This window comes from Erpetoichthys calabaricus, chromosome 7 (genome assembly GCF_900747795.2).
Source record: "Erpetoichthys calabaricus chromosome 7, fErpCal1.3, whole genome shotgun sequence".
Taxonomy (NCBI): domain Eukaryota; kingdom Metazoa; phylum Chordata; class Cladistia; order Polypteriformes; family Polypteridae; genus Erpetoichthys; species Erpetoichthys calabaricus.
Window position 1 is genome coordinate 194,079,237 of NC_041400.2, and position 24,567 is coordinate 194,103,803.

General features: G+C 43.8%; 1 protein-coding gene and 1 long non-coding RNA gene across 4 annotated transcripts in view; one reads left to right on the top strand and one right to left on the bottom strand.

Annotated features, from left to right (window-relative positions):
• The window catches only part of LOC114654202 (ADAMTS-like protein 1), a 388,522-nt gene that overhangs the window by 52,011 nt on the left and 311,944 nt on the right, over positions 1-24,567 (top strand). The window lies entirely within an intron of this gene.
• Positions 22,970-23,247, bottom strand: LOC127528828 (uncharacterized). The gene is made up of 3 exons (XR_007935435.1): positions 23,199-23,247; positions 23,059-23,090; positions 22,970-23,004 (listed from the first exon to the last, which is right to left on the bottom strand). It is a non-coding gene; the product is annotated as an uncharacterized LOC127528828 (long non-coding RNA).

Here is a 24,567-nt window from a genome sequence, read left to right on the forward strand (position 1 = left end):
TCCTCACATTGATTGGTGACATCACGTCTGCTCCCCGTTACTATGTACCTGAGCTCAATTTGGAGCTTCATGGCAAAGACTATGAATACTTATGGACATGTTCTTTCTCAATGTTTTTATTTTTAATAAATTTGCAAAAACCTCAAGTAAACTTTTTTCACATTGTCATTATGGGGTGTTGTGTGTAGAATTCTGAGGAAAGAAATGAATTTAATCCATTTTGGAATAAGGCTGTGACATAACAAAATGTGGAGAAAGTGATGAAGTGCTGGGAATACTTTCTGGATGCACTCTATCTATCTATCTATCTATCTATCTATCTATCTATCTATCTATCTATCTATCTATCTATCTATCTATCTATCTATCTATCTATCTATCTATCATATAGTGTCTTTCATATATATTTATCTTTGTAACTGCAGCATTTAAAATAGAAATGAAGCATTTAGTCACACAGATAGTTTATTAAATGGTGGCACTGTGATATTAAAAGGCAGGAATTAAGTTGTGGACATCCAAGTACTAAATGTGATAATAATATTTGTTGTCAAATTAACTATACAGGTATAGAAATGATTCTGGTGGGCTGGCGCCCTGCCCGGGGTTTGTTTCCTGCCTGGCGCCCTGTGTTGGCTCCAGCAGACCCCCGTGACTCTGTAGTTAGGATATAGCGGGTTGGATAATGAATGGATGGATGGATAGATAAGGGATGGTATAGAAATGAGATGTGAATTTATGGACATTTGATTTTCATTTGTGCAGTTATGTATTATGCTAAGGGTATGTGATTAAATAGTAAAGATGGTATTTAACGTCTTGATTATTACATATTCAATAGTGGGAGTTATGTGCATGGACACAAATAAAATTGAGAATTTAAGTATTAAATGGAGGATTGTAGCATTCATCAAATGGACACGAGATATTAAAGGGTGTAAATGCAGCCTTAGGCTTTGGGCCTAAGATATGGAAGAGCAGCGAAGACATTTATTCATGGATTGGTGATATTGAAGCACACGGATGATCTTTTAGTTTCTGGTAATTCCAGTAAGTATTAAGTCATGGATAGAAGATATTAAATGGCACCAATTATGTGCATGGAAAGGAGATATTTAAAAGTGGGATATTAAAAAGTAGGAATTAAGTATTAAGTCATGGACAGGAGATGTTGGAGAGTGGCAATTATGTGTTTAGTCATAGAAATGAGATATTGAAGAGAGCGGAGGAGACATGAAGTTAATGTCAGTAGATCTTAAATCCTGTCAATAGTCCTGGGAATGCGCTGTTGAACCATTCAGACTACGTGTATGGAAATAACATTACAGAGTGGGATTTTTATATGCGTGGAAAAAAAAGATCCTAAAGAGTGACGATGACATGTTAAGTCTCGGTCATTAGGCAGTGAATGACTGGGAAGTGACAGGAGGAATTAACTATGAGTTCATGTGAATAAAATATTAAATGGGAGGATGAAAGGTGAAGTAACGGGGAGCAGACGTGATATCACCAATCAATGTGAGGAAGGCAGAGACACAGACATGTAACATGAAATGGGGGGTTTAGGTTTAGTCATGGACACAAGATCAAAGACGAGAGTGGTGCAGTGACCCCCCAACTACTGCCTTGCCTCACAACTCCATGGACCCCCCAATCTGATTTTCAGCCCTCTCAGTATCTGCATGGGATTTGTGTTTCTCCGACATCCAGAAAATGTGTAGGTTAGGTGGAGGGGCCACTCTGTATTGACCAGGAATGACCAAGGATGGGTTTAGGTGAGAGTGGTGGGTGGTGCACTGTTCTACCTTGATCCTCTTGTGCCTTTGAAGACCACGTCATCCCTCCAGAACCTTGGCATAGGCCTTTGCTTTATGGCAGAGGAGTATGGATGCCTAGCTGGCACAGCTGCTGGAGGTTGCATGGGAGTAGGGCAGCCAAGTCTGCATGACAAAAAGGCACTATATGATAGAGTGAAAGGCACGATAGATAGATAGGTAGATAGATAGAGTGAAAGGCACTATATGATAGATAGATGTGAAAGGCACTATATTATAGATAGATAGGTAAATCACTATATAAGAGATAGATAGATAGGAAGATAGGAAAAGCACTAGATAGATAGAATGATAGAGTGAAAGGCACGATAGATAGATAGATAGATAGATAGATAGATAGATAGATAGATAGATAGATAGATAGATAGATAGATAGATAGATAGATAGATAGATAGATAGAGTGAAAGGCACTATATGATAGATAGATAGATAGATAGATAGATAGATAGATAGATAGATAGATAGATAGGATAGGTGCTACAGTTATATCTTGCATGATATTTCTGTTTTCTGTATGAATGCTGTGAGGGCTGTGCCCGAATACTTGGCATTTAGCCGAATCCATTCACAGTGGGCGTTGGGTCTTCTGTTTGTGGTTTTCATAGACAGGACATCAAGACTGGTGTCCTGTTGGAGAGGCTAGACATGGCATCACTGCTTTATTCAGATGGTGTTGTCCTCTTTGCGTTCTCTGACTGTGAGCTTCAGCACTTGAGTGATTTTTACATTGACATGTATTTGTTTGGCAGACGCCTTTATCCAAAGCGACTTACAAATGAGGTAAACATAATCGAGTAACATCTTGCCTGGGCCTGTCTCTTTCAGCAAGTGGAGTAGGACAGGGTACACAAGTTGATTGCCACGCGCTACGCACTTCGGGGTCTTTCTCCTGAGCTGACAGCAGCGATCGCCACACGGCGCACATTCCATTTCTGATATTCCAGCTCTCTGCACATTTAGAATCCTTAGATTTCTACTTGATATCACTTTCATGATGAAATGCATTAAAGTATTTATGTTACATTTTACAGATAAGTCATTAATTTTGTTTAAATAATGAATACTGATAATAATGGCACATGTGGGGGCGACACAGTCTGTCTCGCATTAGGGAGTGACGTCACTGGTGTTCCCTGCCCGGAGTTTGCATGTTTTCCTTTTCCACAGTGGACTCCATTTTCTTTCCCAAGACATGAAGGTTTGCGGATTTGGTGACACTGAAATGACGCCAGTGTGTATGTGAGTGTGTGTGTGCTTTTGTTCACCTTACCATAAGCTGATACCCCATCCAGGGATTTTGTTTCTTTCTCGTGCCCGATGCTTGCTGGAATGGGCGCATCCCTGGATTGATGGCTGTCATCATTAAACATCCTTTTCAGTGATATCATGGCGAGGTGTCCTCGGAATTGAATGGATGTTTCAGGCAATTCACAACACAGCAAAGCCGAACCTGTTGTCACCAGGATGATATCTCACACTGCCACCTGCTGGACATATTAATAATAAGTAGGAGGCTCCGCACCCTGCTTGCTTCGCTCGCCCACCCCCGGGTTTGGTTTACTGGATATACAATTTAAAGAGAGATTGTTATTTTCATGGGAGTTGTTACATATGCATTATTTTCACTTTTATTTTAAAATTTTTATAAAAACAATACTATTTCTACTAGACACTAGATAGATAGATAGATAAGGCGCTATATACTGTAGATAGATAGATAGATAGATAGATATGAATTCATAGATAATGGCGGAGTGGTGGCTCTGAGGCTAGAGATCTGCACTGGCAATCGGAAGGATGCCAGTTCGAATCCTGTAAATGCCAATAGGGACTCTGCTCTGTTGGGTCCTTGAGCAAGGCCCTTAACCTGTAATTGCTGAGCGCTTTGAGTAGTGAGAAAAGCGCTATATAAATGCAAAGAATTATTATTATTATTATTATAGATAGATAGATAGATAATTTATTAATCTCAAGGGGAAATTCACATGGGCGGCACGGTGGTTCGCTTCCCGGGTCCACCCTGTGTGGAGTTTGCATGTTCTCCCCGTGTCTGCGTGGGTTTCCTCCCACAGTCCAAAGACATGCAGGTTAGGTGGATTGGTGATTCTAAATTGGCCGATGGATGGATGGATGGAAATTCACATGCTCCAGCAGCAGCATACTGATAAAAACAATATTAAATTAAAGAGTGATAAAAACAAAGTGCAAGTTAAAGTGGGAGGTGGAGAGTGCCAGGCAGGTAAAACAGACAATAACTTTGAATAATGTTAACGTTTACCCCCCCTGGTGGAATTGAAGAGTCACATAGTGTGGCAGAGGAACGATCTCCTCAGTCTGTCAGTGGAGCAGGACGGTGACAGCAGTCTGTCTCTGAAGCTGCTCCTCTGTCTGGAGATGATCCTGTTCAGTGGATGCTGTGGATTCTCTATGATTGACAGAATCCTGCTCTGCCACAGATGTCAAACTGTCCAGCTCGCAGCTGAACGCACGCTAAGGAGATGCCGTCGGATCATCTGCTGGCTTGTTGCTGCTGCTGGTGAGCTGAGCGTTCTTCTTGTTGTTATTTTAAGAGCTGGGAGCACATGAAGCGCGTCTGCCAAAAGCATTCCAACAACTGCAACAAGGTCAGATGTCCGTGAACTTGTTTGAAATGTCGTCTCACTGCCTTGTCTCGCGTGACATTAAAGTGTCTCTCACAGGACGTCAAATTGTCTTCCGAAAAGATCACGTCTCGTCTCCCTAGTCTCCCTCCCGAGATTTTTTTTTATAATAGAGAGATAATAAGTTTTAGTTATGTAGCGCCTTTCATACACTCAAGGACACTTTACAATTCAACAAAACACATTAACAAGACAGTGGAAGTTACATACAAGAAAACGAATAAAAAAAAGATGTGTGGGCACCACGGTGGCGCAGTGGGTAGCGCTGCTGCCTCACAGTAAGGAGACCCGGGTTCGCTTCCCAGGTCCTCCCTGCGTGGAGTTTGCATGTTCTCCCTGTGTCTGCGTGGGTTTCCGACCAAAGACATGCAGGTTAGGATTGGCAATCCTGTATTGTCCCTAGTGTGTGCTGTGTGTATGTGTGTGTGCCCTGCGGTGAGCTGGCACCCTGCCCGGGGTTTGTTTCCTGCCTGGTGCCCTGTGTTGGCTGGGATTGGCTCCAGCAGACCCCTGTGACCCTGTAGTTAGGATATAGCGGGTTAGATGGATGGATGAAAAGATGTGTTTTTAACAGGAGTTTGAAATGAATAATCGATTTTTTCTCGTGAAGACCATTCCAAATTTTAAGGGACATCACACTGAAACCTCTTCCCCCCCATAGTTAATAACCTGTATTTAGGTACATTGAGTAAGTGAGCATCTGATGATCTTAATGCACGGGCAGGAGTGTAAGGAAACAGCAGCTCAGACAGATAATGAGGGGCTAACCCATGAAGGGCTTTAAAGGTGAGGAGAATAATTTGATATTTGATTCTTGAAGAAACTGGTAACCAATGCAAATCATAGATTTATGTAAAGTACATGCGCAAGTATGAACAGAAGCTTCGGCTGGAGCACGTGATGGCATTGCGTGAAGTATAAACCCGGCCTAAGTTACTTAAATGTCTCCGGTCAAGTCATCCTTTTTTCTGGTCCGCTTTCTTCAGGACAGGCTGCATGCCTGTCTCAATATGGCTGCCGAGCTGTGCTTCTCAGTGGGGTCTTCTTTTCAGTCTATGGTGTGTGAGATGCCTGTCCATCATGATGATGTGTGAGAGAGAGTGGGAGGGATAAAGCAAGCAAACTTATAGACTCAGCATGCTGGCGTAGTGGGTAGCACTGCTGCCTCACAGTTTTGGAGACCTGGGTTTGCTTGCCCGGGTCCTCCCTGTGTAGAGTTTGCATGTTCTCCCCGTGTTTGCATGGGTTTCCTCCCACAGTCCACAGACGTGCAGGTTAGGTGAACAGGTTACTGTACTTGGGGTGTGTGTGTGTGTGTGTGTGTGTGCTCTGTGGTGGGCTGGCACCCTGCCCGGGGTTTGCGCCCTGTGTTGGCTGGGATTGGCTCTAGCAGACCCCCGTGACCCTATGTTAGGGTTGGAGAGTGACTGACTGACTTATAGACTCTCTGGCCAAAACCCGTCGTGGTATTGGATGGCCTCTGATTCAAAACCAACCCCAAACAGACCAATGGGGACACAGAGCACCTCTTATACCTGCCTAACCCCGTCCCTCCAAAACCATTGGTTGAGCTGATGTTTGCCAGCTTGGAGGTCCGGCTTCCCTGTAGGGGTTGACTGAGAGAGTCCTGCAGATTGTCACTCGCCTCCCGGTTTTTGAGCCCCTCCCCCAAATGGACCCTGTCATACAGACTCTTGGATTAGACCTGAACGCATATCAATGAAATAAAACAAGAATATTACATTTGCTCTGTCTGACTTACAAATAAAGACATTGTGATAAGAATGAACGCCAGACATTATGAAGGTTTGGGGCAGCCACCCGTATAATATGCCCAGGCTGCAAAAGGTTGAGATTTGGAACAGAGTTGTTCACAAGGCTGAGTCCGAAACAGAACCAATTAACTGGAAGCAAGATGACCCGTATAGGAAGTGACATCATCAAGGGGGGCGGAACCGGAAGTGACATCTTCCAAGCCCCCAGAAGTGATGTCATCGGGAACCGGAAGTGACATCATCAAGGGGCACTGGAAACCTGGCAGGATTTCCTGGGAATGGTCTGCCAGGAACTGAGAAAGACAGTCGGTGCACCTCGCCACCCCCCTGGTCTGTTGTGGTATTACCATTACTCAGCCCCTTTAGGTGCCTCCGACTCGCACGTGTGTGACAAGGCCACCCCTTGCCTCGTTCTGCACCGAGAGGTCATGGGCCCGAGAGAGAGTATCGGCGTTGGCATGGAGAGAGCCCTTACGATGAACCAGCAAAAACTTGTAAGGTTGGAGGTCAAGAAACCACCAGGTGACCCGTGGATTTGACCCTTTGTGAAGGGCCATCCACTGTAAGGGAGCCTGAACTGTCACAAAAGATAGGACCCCCAACTGCGTAATCTCCCATTTAGTCGCCAGGGCTTCCCTTTCCACCACCGCATACCTGGTGGGGTTTACCCGGGGATGGTCTATAAGGAACTGAGAAAGACAGTCGGCACACCTCGCCACCCCCTGGTCTGTTGTGGGATTACTGTTACTCAGCTCCTTTAGCTGCCTCCTACTCGCATGTGTGTGACAACATACAAAATGTTTAGCAACTTATATACGAAATTTAGCACAATGACAGTGGGCAATAGGAATGTCAATTATAAATATAAGATGGGAGACACCGACACTCAGTAAGCAACCAATGAGAAGAATTTAGAGGTTTATGGTGACACATTTTCTTTGACTAAGCAATGCACAGAAGCGATTATCAAGGCAAATAACATGTTAGGTTATATTATAAAAACTGTTGAGTTGAAGTCAAGGGACGTTACACTCAGACCATATAATGTGCTGGCAAGACCACATCTGGAGTCTGGTGTGCAGTACAAGAAAGACATAACAGCACTTGAAGCTGTGCAGAGGAGAGCAACCAGGTGCATCATGGGACTTTGGGAAATGTCCCATTGTGACAGACTCTGAGAGTTAAACCTGTTTAGTCTCGAGAAGAGGGGACTGCCTGTGGACCTCACAGAGGTCTTCAAAATCCACAAAGGCATCAATAAAGGAGGTCTTAAGGGTGGATCGCGTACTCAAGAGTATCAGTGGAAATGAAGGGAATGAGCATTGAAAATTGAAGTCAGGAAGCTTCTTCTTAACGCAAAGAGCCGTGGGACTCAGGAGATGAAGCAGAAACCTCGAGAACCTTTAAGAAGAGTCTGTAGAAGACATTAGGACAGCTTAGCTATCAGCTGCACTACTGAGTACATCAACTTCTGTATGGACATTGTAGTTCCAGTAAGAACTGTACGCTGCTATGCTAACAACAAACCATGGATTACAAGTGACATCAAGGGCCTTTTGAACCAGAAGAAAAGGGCTTTTAAAGGCCGTGATCAGCATGAGCTCAGAGAGATCAGAAGGAACAGTACAGGAGAAAGCTGGAGCAGAAGTTGCAGAATAACAGCATGAAGTGTGGGATGGGATGAAGATCATCACTGGCTGCAGCTCGAAGCGGGGTGCCACCATCAAGAGAGACGTGGAGACAGCAAACCAGATGAACAACTTCTTTAACAGGTTTGACCACCGTAACCCACTCTCACCTCGGAGTACTGCACCCTCCACCCATCCTTCTGCTGATACCAGCATAGGAGAGAGTTTCCCCCCACCCACAATTACAGTAGCCCAGGTGAGCAGAGCGCCGAGGAGACTTCGTGCCAGCAAAGCAACGGGTCCAGATGGAGTATCACCACGACCGCTGAAGGCCTGTTCGTTGGAGTTGGGGAGTCCTCTACAACACATCTTCAACCTGAGCCTGGAACAGGGGAGAGTCCCGAGGCTTTGGAAAACATCTTGCATCACCCCAGTTCCAAAGGTATCACTTCCTAGTGAGCTGAATGACTTCCGGCCTGTCGCCCTGATGTCACATGTGATGAAGACCATGGAGCGGCTGCTGCTTCACCACCTGAGGCCACAGGTCCGCCACGCCATCGACCCTCTGCAGTTCGCATACCAGGAGAAGGTGGGAGGGGAGGATCCCATCATTTAAATGCTACACCGATCCCTCTCCCACTTGGACAGAGGCAGTAGTGCAGTAAGAATTATGTTTCTGGACTTCTCTAGCGCCTTCAACACCATCCAACCTCTGCTCCTTAGGGACAAGCTGACAGAGATGGGATTAGATTCATACCTGGTGGCATGGATCGTGGACTATCTTACAGACAGACCTCAGTATGTGCATCTCGGGAACTGCAGGTCTGACATAGTGGTCAGCAACACAGGAGACTGTACTTTCTCCGGTCCTATTCAGCCTATATGCATCGGACTTCCAATACAACTCGGAGTCCTGCCACGTGCAAAAGTTCGCTGACGACACTGCTATCGTGGGCTGTATCAGGAGTGGGCAGGAGGATGAGTATAGGAACCTCATCACGGACTTTGTTAAATGGTGAGACTCAAACCACCTACACCTGAACACCAGCAAAACCAAGGAGCTGGTGGCGGATTTTAGGAGGACCAGGCCCCTCATGGACCCCGTGATCATCAGAGGTGACTGTGTGCAGAGGGTGCAGACCTATAAATACCTGGGAGTGCTGCTGGATGATAAATTGGACTGGACTGCCAATACTGATCTTCTGTGCAAGAAAGGACAGAGCCGACTATACTTCCTTAGAAGGCTGGTGTCCTTCTACATCTGCAATAAGATGCTGCAGATGTTGTACCAGACGGTTGTGGCGAGCGCCCTCTTCTACTTGGTGGTGTGCTGGGGAAGCAGCATAAAGAAGAGGGACGCCTCATGCCTGAACAAACTGGTGAGGAAGGCAGGCTCTATTGTAGGCACGGAGCTGGACAGTTTGACATCTGTGGCAGAGCGACGGGCGCTGAGCAGACTCCGGTCAATCATGGAGAATCCACTGCATCCACTGACCAGGATCATCTCCAGACAGAGGAGCAGCTTCAGCGACAGACTGCTGTCACCGTCCTGCTCCACTGACAGATTGAGGAGATCGTTCCTCCACCACACTATGCGACTCTTCAATTCCACTCGGGGGGGGTAAACGTTAACATTATACAAAGTTACTGTCTGTTATACCTGCATTGTTATCACTCTTTAATATTTTCTTTATCAGTATGCTGCTGCTGGACTATGTGAATTTCCCCTTGGGATTAATAAAGTATCTATCTATCTATCTATCTATCTATCTATCTATCTATCTATCTATCTATCTATCTATCTATCTATCTATCTATCTATCTATCTATCTATCTATCTATCTATCTATCTATCTATCTATCTATCTATCTATCGTGGACTGAATGGCTTCCTCTCATTTGTCAGATTTCTTTATGTAACGTGACAGGAATGACAACCCAGAGCCACCGCAGCCCTCCAGAGTCCACACCTGACACCCCTGACTTATATCGAGGATCTTTTCCAGCCATCATTTTGCTGAATTTTCCCTGCCTAGGCCCGAACCTGGCAGACCCCCACAGAGCTCGGGCAGCATGTTGGCACTGTTGTCACCCATCATATGCACAATGCCAGGTTTGTTTCTTCTGAGCTCATCCTGTCAACAGTCCGAGACAAACGGGACAGCAATACCGATATGTGGGGAGCTGAATGATGTAGACTTTTATACAACCAAGGAAAATACCGGAATGTTTGTGATGTGCTTTGGCAGATTGCCCCAAGTATGATAAAATATTAGCATTGGTATTTGTTTAGCGGGCTATTAACTTTATTATATAACAAAAAAAAGAATCCAGGCAGTAAGAATTAACTTCATTAGATTCGGCTCTTGTCTCAAAGCAAGAAAAACAGTAGAGGAGACGACGTGCTTGACTGGCCCACGCAAAATGAAAAACAAGAAAAAGGAGTTTCACCAAGTTTATACTTGAAAAAATATGAATGCACTTCATTAATCTTTCACAGACTTGGATGCCAAAATTTGGATGTGCATTCCAAGGTGGATTATCCTCACTGCACTCTCAATTTATCACCATTGTCCTTGCAGAATGTGAAGTACTCGGGGGTTATAAGAGCAGCGCTAAGAAAACGGGACGGGATTTTTCATTTAGTCAAATGGCTTTATTGTTGTAGCGCCCATATGCCATACTGCAGCACACACTGGCATGAAACAGGACCACCACAGTGCAGCCCTCCATAATGTTTGGCACAAAAGACCCATTTCTGCTTTATTTGCTCCTCTGCTCCACAGTTAAAAATTACAAATCAAACAGTTCAGATGTCGTGATTGAGGTGCACATTGCAGACTTTCATTTAAGGGGAGTGACAGATATTTCATATTTCAATAATAGTCATAATAATAAAAATAATAGAACAGTAATCGCATAATAAAATATATCATCTCTCTCTATATATAAAATCAACGTCTGTCTGTCTTTCCGCTTTTCATGAGAGAACAACTTAATGGATTTAGATCGGGTTTTTTTATTAGAATTTCCTTGGACATTCCGGTTGATTTTGCAACTTCTCTCATCGCAGTAAGAATCAGAATTCACTTGTGGTACTGATCTATTAACGCGAATCTGAGAGAGAGGCTGCAGACCGAGGGGAGGGGGAAGTGGGCAGTGCCCTCCTCACTCACGCGCCAGCCTCGGGCGTGTCTTACATCCGCTTAGCTAGCGAACGAGAGAACACTTCACGGATTTAGATTGTTTTTTTTTATTTTCTGAAATTTGCTTGAACATTCCGGTTGATTTTGTGACTTCTCTCATCGCACTAAGAATCAGAGTTCGCTTGCAGCAGTGATATAGTCACGCTAATCCGAGAGAGAGGCTGCGAGCTGAGGAGACGTCAGGCGTGGGGAGCCGGGCAGGGCCCTCCTTGCTGTCGTGTTTCATTTCTACGTGGGTGAAGCCGTGGGGCGACAGCTAGTAATATAGTATATATGATTTTTTTTATTATTTAAGGTGATTTGCATAAATTTCATATTTTAATAATAATAATAATAATTTAGTAATTGAATAACATAATCCTCTTTAATAAAATCCCTGTGTGCGTCCAGGTGTCCATGTGTGGGTGTCTTCTGGTGAAGTGCGCATGCGCGGGGCACAATGCGATGCGTGATATTACTGTCAGAGAAAGTTTACAAACGTTTTACGGAAATACAAACCAGTATTACTGCGAGAGGAAATTAAAGGTACACAATACAGTGACGCATATTACAGCCACATACAAGCCAGTATTACTGTCAGAGGAGATTAAAGGCATATTACCGACGCGCACGCCTGTATTACCACCAGAGAAAATTAAAGGTATATTACGGATGTACAAGCCAGCGGACGTACAAGACAGTATTACTGTCACAGAAAATTAAAGACACACAATACATGGCGGCAGCTCACGAAGAACGGTCAGCACAGCAAGTAAACATCAACAAAAGAAAGGCTGAAAGAAAGAAAAATACGACCAACAAACAGAATGAGGTCAAAATCCCTTGCCATTTAATATAGACTGTTCCTACTAATGTTTATGAACTACTGTTCTAGCGCCTGTTATTGTAATGGGCTAAATGACTAGTATATATATAATATACTATAATAATAATAATACTTTCATGTACTTAAGGGGATTTATATATTTTTCAATTTTTAACAATAATCATATGGTAATAGCATAATATAACATAAGAATATACTATGATAATAATATGTTTATATTATTTAAGGGGATTTGTATATATTTCATATTTTAATAATAATAATATAGTAATGGCATAATATAATATATAATAATCTATAATGATGCATATTTTCATGTTCTAAAAGGGGATTTGTATATATTTCATATTTTAATAATATATAATCTGCGGTGGGCTGGCTCAGTTTGTTTCCTGCCTTGTGCCCTGTGTTGGCTGGGATTGGCTCCAGCAGACTCCCGTGACCCTGTAGTTAGGATATATCAGGTTGGAAAATAGATGGATAATATATAATATACTATAAAAATGAAAATGTTCATATAATTAAAAGGGATTTGTATATATTTCATATTTTAATAGTAATAATATAGTAATGGCCTAATTTAATATATAATTATTTTCATATTGTATAAGGGGATTTGTGTATAGTTCATATTTAAATAATAATAATAATATAGTAATAGCATTGTATAAAATATAATAATATATTATAATAATGTCCTGCCCAGGGTTTGTTTCCTGCCTTGCGCCCTGTGTTGACTGGGATTGGCTTCAGCAGACCCCCGTGACCCTGTAGTTAGGATATAGCAGGTTGGATAATGGATGGATGGAATATTTTATTAGTACAGTCATATGAAAAAGTTTGGGAACCCCTCTTAATTCTTTGGATTTTTGTTTCTCATTGGCTGAACTTCCTTTTAATATCTGACATGCCTTATGGACACAGTAGGATTTCAGCAGTGACATTAAGTTTATTGGATTAACAGAAAATATGCAATATGCATCATAACAAAATTAGACAGGTACATAAATGTGGGCACCTCAACAGAGATATGACATCAATACTTAGTTGAGCCTCCTTTTGTCCTCTAGACGCTGTCCTCCTATAGCCTCTGATGAGTGTCTGATTCTGGATGGAGGTATTGTTGACCATTCTTCATACAAAATCTCTCCAGTTCAGTTCAATTTGATGGACAGCCTGCTTCAAATCATCCCATAGATTTTCGAAGATATTCAAGTCAGGGGACTGTGACGGCCATTCCAGAACCTTGCACTCAATCTGCATGAATGCCTTTGTAGATTTCCAACTGTGTTTTGGGTCATTGTCTTGTTGGAATATCCAACCCTGTAACTTCAACTTTGTGACTGATGCTTGAACATTATCCTGAAGAATTTGTTGATATTGGGTTGAATTCATGCGACCCTCGACTTTAACAAGGGCCCCAGTCCCTGAACTGGCCACACAGCCCCACAGCATGATGGAACCACCACCAAATTTGACAGTAGGTAGCAGGTGTTTTTCTTTGGAGGTGATCTGTGTGTTGTCTGTCACCATTCTCACAATCCTGCTCATATGCCGCTCCTGTATTTTTCTTGGCCTGCCAGACCTGCTGGTTTAACAGCAACTGTGCCTGTGGCCTTCCATTTCCTAATTACATTCCTTACAGTTGAAACTGACAGTTTAAACCTCTGAGATGGCTTTTTGTAGCCTTCCCCTAAACCAGGAGACTCAACAATCTTTGTTTTCAAATCTTTGGAGAGTTGCTTTGAGGATCCCATGCTGTCACTCTTCAGAGGAGAGTCAAAGGGAAGGAAGCACAACTTGTAATTGACCACCTTAAATACCTTTATATCTCATGATGGACACACCTGTCTATGAAGGCTTAACGAGTTCATCAACTAACCAATCAGCATTGAGCAGTGACAGGCATTCAAATCCGCACAATGACAAGGGGACCCACATTTGTGCACAGCCAGTTTTTCACATTTGATTTAATTTCATACAACTAAATACTGCGTCACTAAAAATCTTTGTTCGGAAAACACCGCAGTACTCAGATGTTCCTAGGAAATGAAAGACAGACCACTGATATCTTTGTTGTTGAAAGGAGAGTCAATGATTATGCAGGCTGAGAGGGGGTCCCAAACTTTTTCATATGACTGTATTTAAGGGGATTTGCACATCTTGCATACATTGATATCTATCTATCTATCTATCTATCTATCTATCTATCTATCTATCTATCTATCTATCTATCTATCTATCTATCTATCTATCTATCTATCTATCTATCTATCTATCTATCTATCTATCTATCTATCTATCTATCTATCATATAGCACCTTTATATATCATATATTGTGCCTTTCCTATCCATCTGTCTCTCTATAGACCAATGCGGTTGAGTGTTTTTCCCAAGTCCACAAGACACATGTAGACTGGTTGGTCTCACTTCACTTCACTTCACTTCACTTCACTTCACTTCACTTCACTTCACACTTCCATGAACGTTTCAGAATCCTTGTGGGGGTTAACAGCTGCTCCAGTGTTCCATGACTGGGATGAAATCCGCATTGTTCTTTCAGCCAGATCCTCTTTTCCTGAACCCTAGCACAGGCGTTCCCAGGGAGTGACTGACCCTGAAGTTGGCTCTACAAATTGACATTTAACAACCGACGTGTAAAAAGCAGTCACAAAGGGCTGGGACCAACTATATAAAAATTAAAGCTCTCTGCTCTAATTTTTATTTTCTTTCCTATAAAATAAAATAATGACTAAAACACCTCCCAATGGCATCTTGAAGTGATTGTGGTTTCTGACTTGTAAAATGCTAACAAGACACAACAGCCGCACGCACTTTCATCCTGATGTGAAGTCGTCCATGTCTTTGTTTCTTTCTCCTCATTTCCTCAACTCCAGAGGCCCGTACGTAGTTAATGATGATTTGACACGTCTAGCTCGGTGTTTCTCAAGTTTTCTGGTATCGTGACCCAATTATTTCCATGGAGTCTCTCCAGTCTTACAGACGTGGACAAGTTTGTGGGTTCCCCTCCACAAAAAAAGAAGAAGCCACAATTATCTCTGAAATAACTTTAAACTGTCACGGGCACCCATCATTAAGTAAAAATCCAACTTTTCTTTAGAGTTTGAGTTCAACAGAATCTTTCAAATAAGAACACAAGTGGGCACAAATGACGGGACCCTTCACCTCATATTTGGTTGCACAACCTTCAGAGTTGGCAATCCCTACACACGAGCGATTCCTGGAGCTCTCCATTGAGACGTCTGCTCCTGTCTACAGGTCATACGGCCGACTCGTCCTGAGCAAACTGCTCCAGCTGAGTCCCCTTTGAAGGGGTCTTCTTCAGGCTACGTGTTTCAGTCCTCTCCTTCGATGTCTGATGGGGTTCATATCAGGGCTCCTAGAAGGCCACTTCACAATAGTCCCTTGTTTTGTTCTTCTCCATTCTTTGGTGCTTTTCGCTGTGTGTTTTGGCTTATCTTCCTGTTGGAGGGTCCATGACCTGTGACTGAGATGGACCTTTCTGACACTGGGCAGGACATTTCACTCCAGCATGTCCTGTTAGTCTTGAGATTTCATTGTTCCCTGCACAGACTCAAGGACCCCCATGCCAGACACAGCAAAGCAGTCCCTAAAATATCAGCGAGCCTCCTCCATGTTTCACAGTTGGTCTTGGTGGTCTTTTCTTTGAAAGCTTCATTTTCTTCATCTGTGGACATCAAGCTAATGTGACTTGCCAAATAGCTCCATGTTTGTCTCATCTGTCCAAAGGACAATCTGCCAGAGGCATTGTGACTTCTCGATTTGAATCTTAGCAAATTCCAGTCTGGCTTTTTAATGTGGAGTCCACCGGGGTCTTCTTCCTTTGAGGCCTGCGTCACACAAAAAGCAATGAAAGGTGTAATGGACCTCGACCTCGGAGTTCCACTCCTATCTCTTTGGAAGTTGTCTTTGGCTTTTTGTCTGCCATTCTCACTGCTCATCTGCCCATTCTGGGGTCAATATTCCTCTTGCAACCACGTCCAAGGAGGTGGGCTACAGTCTCATGGACCTTCAGCTTCTTTATCACATTTACACCTGTTGTGACTGAAACTGGGAAAATCAACTGGTGTCTGTCAGTGGTGTGTTCTGCTCCTACTCTGGTCAATGCTTGCATTGTCTGGGTGTTGGGCAGGGTCATGGGGTCCAGTGGCTGTTGGACATCTGTTGGTGAAGAAAGATTCACTGATCTTAGATAGATAGATAGATACAGTTGTGTTTGAAAATTTGTGAACCCTTTAGAATTTTCTATATTTCTGCATAAATATGACCTAAAACATCATCAGATTTTCACTCAAATCCTAAAAGTAGATAAAAAGAAACCAGTTAAACAAATGAAACAAAAATATTATACTTTGTGATTTATTTATTAAGGAAAATGATTGAATATTACATATTTGTGAGTGACAAAAGTATGTGAACCTTTGCTTTCAGTATCTGGTGTGACCCCCCATTGCAGCAATAACTACAACTAAACGTTTCCTGTAACTGTTGATCAGTCCTGAATTTTCGCCCATTCCTCCAAACAAAACAGCTTCAACTCTGGGATGTTGGTGGGTTTCCTCACATTAACTGCTCGCTTCAGGTCCTTCCACAACATTTCGATTGGATTAAGGTCAGGACTTTGACTTGGCCATTCCAAAACGTTAACTTTATTCTTCATTAACCATTCTTTGGTAGACCGACTTATGTGCTTAGGGTCGTCGTCTTGCTGCATGACCCACCTTCTCTTGAGATTCAGTTCATGGACAGATGTCCTGACATTTTCCTTTAGAATTCTGATATAATTCAGAATTCATTGTTCCATCAATGAAGGCAAGCCGTCCTGGCCCAGATGCAGCAAAACAGGCCCAAACCATGATACCACCACCACCATGTTTCACAGATGGGATAAGGTTCTTATGCTGGAATGCAGTGTTTTCCTTTCTCCAAACATAATGCTTTTCATTTAAACCAGAAAGTTCTATTTTGGTCTCATCTGTTCACAAAACATTCTTCCAATGGCCTTCTGTTTTGTCCACATGATCTTTAGCAAACTGCAGACGAGCAGCAATGTTTTTTTTGGAGACCAGTGGCTTTCTCCTTGCAACCCAGCCATGCACACCATTGTTGTTCAGTGTTCTCCTGATGGTGGACTCCTGAACATGAACATTAGCCAATGTGAGAGAGGCCTTCAGTGGCTTAGAAGTTACCCTGGGGTCCTTTGTGACCTCGCCGACTATTACACGCCTTGCTCTTGGAGTGATCTTTGCTGGTCGACCACTCCTGGGGAGGGTAACAATGGTCTTGAATCTCCCCCATTTGTACACAATCTGTCTGACTGTGGATTGGTGGAGTCCAAACTCTTTAGAGATGGTTTTGTAACCTTTTCCAGCCTGATGAGCATCAACAACTCTTTTTGTGAGGTCCTCAGAAATCTCCTTTGTTCGTGCCATGATACACTTCCACAAACATGTGTTGTGAAGAGCAGTCTTTGATAGATCCTGTTCTTTATATAACTCAGGGTGCCCACTCACAGCTGATTGTCATCCCATTGATTGAAAACACCGGACTCGAATTTCACCTTCAAACTAACTGATAATCCTGGAGCTTCACATACTTTAGCCACTCACAAATATGGAATAGTCACTCATTTTCCTTAATAAATAAATGACCAAGTATAATATTTTTGTCTCATTTGTTTAACTGGTTTCTCTTTATCTACTTTTAGGAAAATCTGATGATGTTTTAGGTCATATTTATGTAGAAATATAGAAAATTCTAAAGGATTCACAAACTTTCAAGCACAACTGTAGATAGATAGATAGGAAAGGCACTATATAATAGATAGATAGATACTTTATTAATCCCAAAGGGAAATTCACATACTCCAGCAGCAGCATACTGATAAAAACAATATTAAATTAAAGAGTGACAACAATGCAGGTAAAACAAACAACAACTTTGTATAATGTTAATGTTTACCCCCCGGTGGAATTGAAGAGTCACATAGTGTGGTGGAGGAACGATCTCCTCAATCTGTCAGTGGAGCAGGACGGTGACAGCAGTCTGTCGCTGAAGCTGCTCCTCTGTCTGGAGATGATCCTGTTCAGTGGATGCAGTGGATTCTCCATAATTGACAGGAGTCTGCTCAGCGCCCGTCGCTCTGCCACAGATGTTAAACTGTCCAGCTCAATGCCAACAATAGAGCCTGCCTTCCTCACCAGTTTGTCCCTCTTCTTTATGCTGCCTCCCCAGCACACTACCGCGTAGAAGAGGGCGCTCGCCACAACCGTCTGATAGAACATCTGCAGCATCTTATTGCAGATGTTGAAGGACGCCAGCCTTCTAAGGAAGTATAGTCGGCTCAGTCCTTTCTTGCACAGATCATCAGTATTGGCAGTCCAGTCCAGTTTATCATCCAGCTGCACTCCCAGATATTTATAGGTCTGCACCCTCTGCACACAGTCACCTCTGATGATCACGGGGTCCATGAGGGGTCTGGTCCTCCTAAAATCCACCACCAGCTCCTTGGTTTTGTTGGTGTTCAGTTGTAGGTGGTTTGAGTCGCACCATTTAACAAAGTCCTTGATTAGGTCCCTATACTCCTTCTCCTGCCCAGTCCTGATGCAGCCCATGGCAGGACTCTGAGTTGTATTGGAAGTCCGATGTATATAGGCTTAACAGGACTGGAGAAAGTACAGTCCCCTGGGGCGCTCCTGTGCTGCTGACCACAATGTCAATGTCTTGACGTTGCTGACAATGCTGTGATCTTCGTGCAGTCAACGGAGGCTCTTGAGTGTCTGGGCTTGTGAGGGTCCTGATAAAAACCAACATCCAGGCCTTTAAAGACCACTTGGGCATGGTTATCAGCAGTGTGTCTGTCTGCGGAGAGAGTGTCAACCTCGATGAGAGGTTTACTTACCTAGCGTGTGACATTCGTGTGACTTTTCCTATGAAGTCAGTGGATGGATTGGGAGAGCATGGGCAGGGGGGGTCATGAGGTCATAAAGGGGTGTGCGGCACTCCTGATATATCAGCAAAAGGACAAAGGTCCAAGTCTTTAGAGTCCTGGTGCTTCCTGTTTGAGAGACATGGATGCCATCCTTTGAACTGAGATGAAGACTGGACTCCTTCATGTGTGTCTCTTCAGAGGGTCCTTGGGTGCCACTGGTCTGACTTTGTGTTGCTCACGGAGTCCTGAATGAGGCACATGACCTGCATTGTGAGGGAGCGTCAGTTAGGGCACTATGGCCATGTGGCACAATTACCCGAAGGTGATCTAGCTCACAGGACCCTCTTTGTTGAGGACCCAAGTGGTTGGACCCCACGTAACACCATACTGTGGCAAACTGATGAGTGGGACTGAGCCACATGGCTGTTGCCAAGCAGGATCCTGAGCTGTTTTGTCATGTGCCGGGTGTGGCAAAGTGCTGTACCAGTGCATACCCCCCAACCTAACCTGACCTGACCTGACCTGACAGGAACATCAAGCTGCTTGGAGATGGTGGTCTTCTAGCCTTTGCCTTTCACATGCTGGTCTCTCCTTTTCTTTCTGGTCTCCTCAGACGACTCTCCATGTCCAGTGTGGGACATACGATGACACCAAACAGCAGAGTGACTACACGATTGGAGATGTTTGTGATGCAAATTCAAGAAAAGAGCAAGTCTAAGATATCACTCGAGTCCAGTGATTTAGGGTCTTCTCTAGGGGGTCCCAACAAATGTGTCCAGGCCATTTTAGAAGATCTTTGTAGAATACGCAACACCTGATTTCTTGTCACACTTGCTTTGCTTTACTCGATGACATCTCGAAGCAATGCAGGGACACAGGGGACGATGGCTTTTCATTTTGTCACTTTTCAGGAGGCACCCTGCACTTTTTCAATAATATTTTTAAGGGGTCTGTACGTTGGATTTTCTGGATTTTCACGTTCTTGCTCATTGACCCCTATGTTTGTGTATCGTAATCAGACTTACTTGTCCTTGCATTGCCTTGTGGGTAGCTCCTTTATGACAGTCCCTTGTAGGGAGGTGAGGAGCAGGTGGTTTCTCCTTTTAGGTGACCATCCACAAGACTCGTGGAGCACAGCAGAAGATCCTTTAATGACCAGCAATAATAACAAAATCAGAAGAATCAAAAAATGAACAAGAAAGGTGTCAAAAATGGCATTTGAACTCCAGCCCATAACACCGGGTCTCTGCCACCATGAATTTAATTAAGCACATTTGATAAAGCCAAGGCATAGAAATGCAAATGGTGAGAGTCCTCATTAAATCTTTGCTTCATGTAAACCCGTGGAGCCCATCTTGGACTTTCAGGGGTTAATCTTCTTCCCCAGTCCTTTGTGTGTCGGCAGTTTTAAAATCGGAAAAACGATTTTCAGAGTCCCCAGTATGACTGAAGCGTCCCACCCTCGGAATATGGCATATTCTCACGCTTTACAAGGCCGCCTCTGACAGGATAAACAGAAACGTTCACAGCTGCTTTAATGAGATCCCGACTTCGAGGGCTGTCAGCGGGCCGCAGAGCGGCTTACGAGAATTGTGAGGAGGGCGGCAACAATAAAGAAATGCGACTTTGTTTCCATTCCGTCTCGTGAGGACTTTTTCATTGGACTAAGGTGGCAAAAAATAAAAATAAAAATGTACCTCGCCAATTAGCGGGGGAGTGTAGGTGGCTGAGGATATCCTGGCTAGACGCTCCCACCGGGAAGCCGTACGTAGGTGCAGGCTGGGACCTCCTGGAATTAGAAACTGGTGCACGGCCGATTAGGTTTATAATAAGCGAGGACCACTGAAGCGCACTGGCAATAGTGGGGTCAAAACCATTAAACAGCATGCGGACCCTCAGCATCAACCCAATTAAGGAAAGCAATTTTAATATCGAGACACCTCGGGTGCTGTGTGGTCAAACCCACCCGTGAGAATTAAACACTCAAATGGCTGGCAACAGACCGTGTGAAACTCATTAAAACCCCTCGGCCACAGCATGCGGCACAAGCAATGGTGGGCCTGGGCGGGCTGTGGACCAACCGCAAGAGGCGTTTAGTGAGCGCCACCAATGGGGGCTCCATGTGATCCGTCTCCAGGGTAACTGACAAATTCAAAGTCACTCAGTGAATTAGTAGTGAGGGTGGAACGCCGAGAGTATATAGCGCCTTAACCTGTGACTGACCACAGGGAAAAACTGGGCACCTACCGTATATAGCACCTTAACCTGTGACTGACCACAGGGTAACAGCTGAACACTTACCGTATATAGTGCTCTAACCTGTGATTGGCCACAGGGAAACAACTGGACACCTACCGTATATAGTGCTTTAACCTGTGACTGACCACAGGGAAACAACTGGACACCTACCGTATATATAGCGCCTTAACCTGTGACTGACCACAGGGAAAAACTGGACACCTACCGTACATAGCACCTTAATCTGTGACTGACCACAGGGAAAAACTGGACACCTACCGTATATAGCACCTTAACCTGTGACTGGCCAAAGGGAAACAACTGGACACCTACCGTATATAGTGCTTTAACCTGTGACTGACCATAGGGAAACAACTGGACACCTACCGTATATATAGCGCCTTAACCTGTGACTGACCACAGGGAAAAACTGGACACCTACCGTACATAGCGCCTTAATCTGTGACTGACCACAGGGAAAAACTGGACACCTACTGTATATAGCACCTTAATCTGTGACTGACCACAGGGAAAAACTGGACACCTACCGTATATAGTGCTTTAACCTGTGACTGGCCACAGGGAAACAACTGGACACCTACCGTATATAGCACCTTAATCTGTGACTGACCACAGGGAAACAACTGGACACCTACCGTATATAGCACCTTAACCTGTGACTGACCACAGGGTAACAGCTGAACACTTACCGTATATAGTGCTCTAACCTGTGATTGGCCACAGGGAAACAACTGGACACCTACCGTATATAGTGCTTTAACCTGTGACTGACCACAGGGAAACAACTGGACACCTACCGTATATATAGCGCCTTAACCTGTGACTGACCACAGGGAAAAAACTGGACACCTACCGTACATAGCACCTTAATCTGTGACTGACCACAGGGAAAAACTGGACACCTACCGTATATAGCACCTTAACCTGTGACTGGCCACAGGGAAACAACTGGACACCTACCGTATATAGTGCTTTAACCTGTGACTGACCACAGGGAAACAACTGGACACCTACCGTATATATAGCGCCTTAACCTGTGACTGACCACAGGGAAAAACTGGACACCTACCGTACATAGCGCCTTAATCTGTGACTGACCACAGGGAAAAACTGGACACCTACCGTATATAGCACCTTAACCTGTGACTGACCACAGGGTAACAGCTGAACACTTACCGTATATAGTGCTTTAACCTGTGACTGGCCACAGGGAAACAACTGGACACCTACCGTATATAGTGCTTTAACCTGTGACTGACCACAGGGAAACAACTGGACACCTACCGTATATATAGCGCCTTAACCTGTGACTGACCACAGGGAAAAACTGGACACCTACCGTACATAGCGCCTTAATCTGTGACTGACCACAGGGAAAAACTGGACACCTACCGTATATAGCACCTTAACCTGTGACTGACCACAGGGTAACAGCTGAACACCTACCGTATATAGTGCTTTAACCTGTGACTGACCACAGGGAAACAACTGGACACCTACCATATATAGTGCCTTAATCTGTGAGTGACCACAGGGAAAGAACTGGACACCTACCATATATAGAGCCTTAATCTGTGACTGGCCACAGGGAAACAACTGGACACCTACCGTATATAGCGCCTTAATCTGTGACTGACCACAGGGAAAAACTGGACACCTACCATATAGAGCACCTTAACCTGTGACTGACCACAGGGTAACAGCTGAACACCTACCGTATATAGAGCCTTAATCTGTGACTGGCCACAGGGAAACAACTGGACACCTATCATATATAGCATCTTAACCTGTGACTGACCACAGGGAAAAACTGGACACCTACCGTATATAGCGCCTTAACCTGTGACTGACCACAGGGTAACAGCTGAACACCTACCGTATATAGCAACTTCACCTGTGACTGACCACAGGGAAACAACTGGACACCTATCATATAAAGCTCCTAAACCTGTAACTGACCACAGGGAAATAACTGGACACCTACCATATATAGCGCCTTAACCTGTGACTGACCACAGGGTAACAACTGGACACCTACCGTATATAGCGCCTTAACCTGTGACTGACCACAGGGAAACAACTGTCCTGCAGGTGAAAAACACTTTAGGGTGATGCTCATTAGGTAAACAAGCAAATTGAAATTTACACAATGAGTTAACAATGAGGGCTGTACATCAACAGTATATAGCGCCTTTACATAATGAGCACTAACATAAAGTGTTTTTCACCTACAGAACAGTTTTTGCTTGTAGTCAGTCGCAGGGTTAACTGACAAATTTAAAGTCATTCAGTTATTTAACAATGAGGGCTGAACATCGACCGTATATAGTGCCTTTACTTAATGAACTTACCCGAAGGTGTTTATCACTTGCAGTACGGTGGTTTCCCTGTAATCCTACGGAAGCGTATTAGGGCTACGGTGAAATAAAAACTAAATGTCGAGATTAAAGTCGACATGTTGACTTTATTCTCGATATTTCCACTTTATTCTCGCCATTTACGTCGAGATTAAAGTCGACATTTCCACTTTATTCTCGTAGTTTATTTTGTCATTAAAGCAGAATGTCGTAAATTAAACTTCATTTTAAAATAAATATTTAATTTACTAGATTTTCTCAAACCCCGTCATAAGTTATGTAGCACATTAAATGCTTTGTGTTAAGTGTTCCCCGACCCAGTTGTTAATCACTGCGCGCTTCTTAAACTGACTTCCTCTTGCATTGAGGAGGCGCAGGCAGCGATCGCCGCACAGAATCCATTCACTTCATGATATTCCTGCTCTCTGAACATTTACAATGCTAAGATGATATCATTTTCATGATGAAATGCATTAAAGCAGGTATTAAACATGCACTTTGGTGTACGTTCAGTGTAGAGAACATTATGGCAGGTGTGACGAGGCTCCAAAAAACTGGATGCATGACTGGGTATCGCACAGGTTTAACTGAACTATTGTGTAAATGTTGGGTTCGTGATCTGGTGGTCGGAGACACGAACACAGAATTCAATGGATGTTCTTTATTGCATGCATGCTGTCTCTATCTGACGTACCAAACCCCCCGTTCCTATCCTTCCTTTTTCTTTCTTCACATAACCAATCACCGCACGATAAACGTCTTTGTGAAATTAAAACTAGTTATAAACTTAGACCACGGAGTGTTCAGAACTTTAAAAAATCTTCGTTATACATTTTTAAATATGCCATCCTTTCAGGGTTGCGCTCATCCCAGCAAGCATCGCGTGCCAGGCAGGACATAAATCCTGAACGGGACGCCAGCTCATTGCGTGGTGAATACGAGCACACACACATACCCCAGGGTCAATATAGCAGAACAAAACCTCACTGCCTACATGACTTTGAAAGGAAACTGAAGCACGCCGAGTAAACCTGGCAGGAAAACAT